Raw genomic sequence first — 6,339 nt, forward strand, 5'->3', positions numbered from 1 at the left:
TTCCATACTTCCATAACTTTCTCCTTATACGTTATTTGTCATTTCATAGATCTGGGGTAGGAGAGTCTTTTTACTGAATGGTAAAAATTAATAAATGGTAGAATTTAGATAACATTTGGGATATGAAGGGAAAATACAAGCTGTAGAACTGTGCCAGACAAGAAATTCCTGGATTTTGCAAACCAGCCTGGCTAGGCTAGCTAAGTGCAGAGCCATTGAGAAACAAGGAGCCAGGTACTAGGCCACTGGGGCAATGCAAAAAGCTATGTTCTTATTGTTCTAGGGGTCTCATATACAGTAAAGCGTAATGCTGGTGGTCATCAAAAGAGGTTTAAAGACTCTCTCAAGGCAATTTTTTTAAAAAAATTGTATAAGCACCAACAATTGGGAAACACTTGCCTGCAAATGCTCCAATTGGAGAACAGGCTTTTCCAAAGGTGTCATGGGCTTTGAAGACACTCAAGCTCAGGACATAAGGGAGAAATGTGTTAAGAGGAAGGGACCTCTGGGGCCACCTCTCTCCATATGAACCTATCCAGACTCAGCAATAATCTCATGAGTTTTTATAGGCTCAATTCTTCTTCAGAGGGTGTAAAACACCATCAAGAGTCGGGGCGGAGGAAGGGGTGTTTGGTGAGGGAGGTCCGCCCCGGGTGTCACCACTGAGGGGAGTGACAAAATGTCAGGCGGCACTCACCATGGGGCCTGCCACGTGCCCGAGCCATGCGTCTCTCCTGGGAGTGATGCAGTGGCTTGGATGCCCACAGGTTCTGTGCTGCCCCAAGTGGTCTGCCTGCTGCCTCCTCCCCAGCTGTAGGGCGGTTCAGTGGGAGGAGGCAGGCAGACTCCTTGGAGGCCCTGTGGAGCATACTGACCCGGCTAGCCTGGCCCCATGGGCGTCTGCCCTTGCACACCGCCCCAGACGCCCGATCGGCTTGCTCCGCTGCTGTCAAGAGCAGGCCACCTCCCCTCCATCTGGTCTAGGGAACCACACGTTAGCAGTGCTTCAGTCTTACATGGATTGAGCTTCAGTTTATTGGCTCTCATCCAGTCCTTTATTGAGACAGGGCAATAGTCCAGCACATCCACTGCCCCAGCACCAGGCGGAAAGGTGAAGTAGAGTTGAAAGCTCCCAAGAGCCAAACTAATGCTTCTATAGTGACCAATTTTCTTCAAGAGACAGCAATTTTGTTTAACCTCTGAATCACATATTACTCAGTAATTTATTTTTGGCCAAGGTGCAATGCAGCTCCTCCAGTAATACTGTTGATGGATCTTCATATGTGACTGTTTCAAGCTGACAAAACTTTTGTGTTATTTCCTCATTTTTTGTTAAAGTGGGAGAAGCACTGAACAATGTATCTGGGTGAGGCCGTAATGTGGTATCCATCCACTGTGACCCTATAGGCTTTTTCTATCCCATACAATATAATATACAAAATTGGTACTATTGATTTAAGCAAATTTGCCAAAGTTTTTTTAAAAAAATTCTGCTTCAGTCTCTTCTTTAATTCAATGCAGACTCCAATCATATTGCCTTAACGTATATTTTCTGCTTCTTCTAACCTAATTTTTAATGCCTGCATTCTCTTTTTAAAATTTCCTTAGAGTTTTTTTTCATTAATTATAACCTGATTCATAGCTTTTGATTCAATTTTGGTGGTATCATCCAGGCAGGTTCTGAGACCAGCTTTTTTTGTGTGTGTCTCTAAAGGTGCCATTAGTTTCAATTATTGTTTTTTGAAGGGATACCTGTTGTTCTTTTGATGTTTGTCTGCAGACAGTTTTTCCAGGTCACATGGCCAGCATGGGGAAACCAGAAACTCTGTTTACCTTCCTGCTGGAGCGGTACCTATTTATCTACTTGCACTTTGACGTGCTTTTGAACTGCTAGGTTGGCAGGAGCTGGGACCGAGCAACGGGAGCTCACCCCATCGCAGGGATTCGAACCACCGACCTTCCAATTGGCAAGCCCTAGGCTCTGTGGTTTAGACCACAAGGCCACCCCCATCCCTATGTTCAGCTCTTAGATCAGCTCTTAGATGCTTAAAAAAAGTACATACTTTAACACACCCAGGAATTTATACACACACACGCCACAGACAGATTATATTTGGGCTGCAGTAGTAGCCCTGCTTTACCTCAGAAACATCATATGAAAAAGAACAGCAGAGAACTTGGAATTTTGATGCATTAAAGGCTTTATTTTGAAAGAGAAGAGACACACAATCCCACAGTTTCAATACAGATGTGCAAAGGTTAGCAAGGCAATGAGGACACTGAAATGTGGTGGTGTTGTTTTTTAAGGTAACATGAAGCAACCTGTGACAACACAGAGGACTAACACCTGCAAACATTGAGTAGAGTTTACTATTTGAAAAGCTTGTTAAACAATGTCACTACATTTTAATAGACAGCCTACAATGGTTGTTTTGGAACTGAGAAGGTGAGCAGCAATGGACAAGTCTCTATGGTGAAGGCTTGCCCACACACCTTCCCCTACAACTGTAGCTACAGAGGAGCATTGGATTTCATGTATGCCACATTTCCCAGCTCAAACAGGGCAGGAGTGAGGCCACACGTGATATTCTTGCCCTTAGAACATGGCTCAGAGTCCAAAGTGTTGCAGTACGGTGGATGACAGGTGTGGATGAGTTTCCCAGTAGATGCAAAAACAGGTTCTTGAAGATAGAAGTTTTCATCCCTGACCTGCAACTCAGGGGTTGTACAAGTTGAACATACATTTCTAGAAAGCACATCTATACATTCAGTGGATGTAACATATTCATTTCTTTCTCTGTCTTCTTCGTCATATACATTCTGTGGACAGTGGTTTCGGGATTTAGAATCTCTGGCATGGGCTGCATCCACTCTGGCATCCAGACTGGAATTTCTGCGAATAGATGCTTGCAGAACTCAGGCGGGAGTTGTACCCCCCACGGCTTGCACCTTCATTGTAGGAAATCATGCGAGCACAAGGGTTGCATTGCTCAATGCCAAAGGGTTGGTCAGGGCAGTACAGAGCTGGCCCGGGGATGGTCAGGACAAAGGGAGGTGGCTGAATCGTGACGGTGGAGGCAGGGCAGCTGGCAAAGCATTGGTTATATTGTGCAGACATCTTAGCTGAACAGGTTTCGTGGATCTAAAGGGACACATACAAGTAGGGAATGGATGAAGTGCACATGATTAAGAAATGAATGAATTTCACAGTGTTCAGGTTCACCAACAGACATTTATGTATGTGCAAATCTTCAGAGGTGAAAAAACAAACAATCTAATAAGGGGTTAAGGCCACATTGTATAGTAAAGGACCCCTGGACCGTTAAGTCCAGTCAAAGGCGACTATGGGGTTGTGTTTCTCATCTCACTTTCAGGCCGAGGGAGCCAGTGTTTGTCCACAGACAGCTTTCTGGGTCAAGTGGCCAGCATAACTAAACCACTTCTGGTGCAATGGGACATTGTGATGGAAACCAGAGCACACAGAAACACCTTAGCAGTACCTATTTATCTACTTGCACTGGCGTGCTTACAAACTGCTAGGTTGGCAGGAGCTAGGACAGAGCAACAGGAGCTCACCCCATTGCAGGGATTCAAACCGCCAACCTTCTGATCGCCAAGCCCAAGAGGCTCAGTGGTTTAGACCACAGCGCCACCCACATCCCTATATTGTAAAGTACTGATGAAACAAATTAATGGACATAAGAAGAGCCCTTATCATCCAGCAACCTGCTCTTATAGTAGCTAACCAGGTGCCAATGGGAAGCTGGAAAGGAGAACCTGAGTGCAATAGCAAATCACTCCATTTGCGGTTCCCAGCAACTGGCACACAGAGGTATATTGGCTTTGACAATGGATGCTGAATATAGGCATTGTGGCCAGTAGCCACTGATACCATTATCCTCCACAAAGCCAACATCAGTCTACCTTAGTCCTACTCAGCATAGGCCCACTGATTATCTAACAGGGACAATTTAGGTCTGGGATGGTGTCCTTCTAATGCTGTGGACTACAGCTCCCAGTAACCCAATCCATCTTGGCCAATTGCCAAGGAAACTGGGCTTGTAGTTCAAAGAATCCAAAGGCTACACCTACCTTAGGTCCATTCATTTCACTTGGCCTATTTTCAATATAACTTAATTAGATACAATCTATTTTAAAAAATAAAAATAAGAAAAGTTACTGGAGCACATGTTCCATCCCAGTATGTTTCCGAGCACAATTTGAAGTGTTGGTGCTGACCTTTAAAGCCCTAAATGGCCTTGGTCCTGTATACCTGAAGGAATGTCTCCACTCCCATTGCTCAGCCCAGACACTGAGGTCCAGCGCCGAGGGCCTTCTGGTGGTTCCCTCATTGCGAGATTTGAGGTTACAGGGAACCAGACAGAGGGCCTTCTCGGTAGTGGCGCCCACCCTGTGGAACACCCTCCCAGCAGATGTCCAGGAAATAAGCAGCTATCCTATTTTTAAAAGACATCTGAAGGCAGCCCTGTTTAGGGAAGTTTTTTAAAAAAATATTTAATGCTGTATTGTTTTTAACACTTAATTGGGAGCCGCCCAGAGTGGCTGGGGAAACTCATCCAGATGGATGGGATATAAATATATTATTATTATTATTATTATTATTATTATTATTATTATTATTATTATTACCTATTGGAAACCTGCCATCAAGAACTTGACCAGCTATTTCTAATCATTATTGGTAAATCTACACTCCCTTGACTGCATTTCATTGATGCTCACCTTCCACTCAATGATAGACAACTAACCCTAGACTCTGTGCGAGCATCACCACCATCCGAAGGTACTGTATTACTAGTAGCATCTAATCATCAATACTCTGTGAGTATTGATACCTTCCTCCTCAAAATGGGTAATAAATCTGGAACAAAGAGGAGAGCACCTCAACAGAAAAGGAAGTGGCTCTGATAGAGTTATTTCTTCTTCATTTCCCCTTACTAACCAGCAGAGAGAACAAATATTAGGTGCTGATCTATTCTGATAAGCCAGAATTTATTCATGTTTTAATTAACAAAAAGGCAAGCTGGAGAGAAAAAATTGCCCATAGGTTTCATAGAACTTAAAACGTATTCCATCATGACTTACCAACTCTGCAGTGAAAAGAACTCAAGTGGAGTGTCTCTGCGCTGAAGGAATCGGGTGTTCTTGCTACGTTTCTTCAGGGTTTTTATAGACGGTTTCCAAGAAGATGATGCGTTTTGTTTTCACAAAGTTCTAATCCATTGCCAAATACATGTTTTCCACGTGAGTTAACACCCAAGTAGTTTCAAGGAGTGTTTTCACTATTCTCTTCATCACTGCTAATGCTTCACCTTATAGGTGGGGTTCTGTCTGTGGAAATTGCTATGGGTCAATTTTTTCCCCAAATGCGTATTATTTTTTTTGGGGGGAGGGTTGCTGTTTTTCGAGTTAAATACTATCCAAAGCAGAGATGACCAGGGCGTTTACTGTTCTTATTTGGGGGCGGGGGCATGTGGAGAAAAACAGCTAAGGATTTTTCATGGTGGGGGAAGGAGTTCTGAAAAGAAACAAAACTCACAGTAATTGTTATTGTTGTTGTTATTATTATTATTATTATTTTATTTATATCCCATCCTCCACAGCCGAAGCCGGGCTCAGAGCAGCTAACAACAGTAAAAATAACACAGTTTACATAAAATCACAATCAATTAATTGAAATACATTCTAAAATCAATTCAGATTCAAATTAATGGCAACGATTGGGCTAGAGTTCTATAAGGATTACAGAAGGAGAGAAGGGGTCAGTCTGTGCCTTGGGGGTCACTTATGTATCTAATGACTAAGGAGGTTATATTGTGATTATCATAGATCTAGACTCAGACATAATTCTTGCTGGGATTTGGAGAAGCTGCTAGCCAGATTTCCATGATTCAAAGATATCAAAAGGCAAAAGGCTTACTCTTCGGCTAATAGATATTTTCCACTCATGGAACACGGGCAATAAGTTTATTTTGGCTTTACCTTCTCTTTGTTTTAACTTCCAATTTTTCAAGCAAAGATAACAACAACAAAGATACTAATTCACAACATTGTTCTATGCATGCTTTAATAGAAGTGTAATTGAGTTTAAGATGTATTTTAATTTTTATGTGGAATTTAAATTTATTGATTTTTTCTTTCTTTTTTAAATAGAATTTGATTAAAGGTTTTTTAACATATTAAGCAATAAAACCCAAAACTATTTAAAAACAACATATCAAAGGAAAATAATAATGTAAAAATATATATAAAATGCAACATTCATGATCCTCATAAAACTACAGTAGTACCTTGGTTCTCAAACTCAATCCGTTCTGG

General features: G+C 42.2%; 1 long non-coding RNA gene across 1 annotated transcript; it reads right to left on the reverse strand.

Annotated features, from left to right (window-relative positions):
• Positions 1-2,183: 2,183 nt before the first annotated feature.
• On the reverse strand, positions 2,184-5,214 carry LOC309358744. The gene is made up of 2 exons (XR_014163546.1): positions 5,107-5,214; positions 2,184-3,142 (listed from the first exon to the last, which is right to left on the reverse strand). It is a non-coding gene; the product is annotated as an uncharacterized lncRNA (long non-coding RNA).
• Between the last annotated feature and the right edge of the window lie 1,125 nt (positions 5,215-6,339).

This window comes from Podarcis melisellensis (assembly GCF_964234715.1).
Source record: "Podarcis melisellensis genome assembly, chromosome: 16".
NCBI lineage: Eukaryota > Metazoa > Chordata > Lepidosauria > Squamata > Lacertidae > Podarcis > Podarcis melisellensis.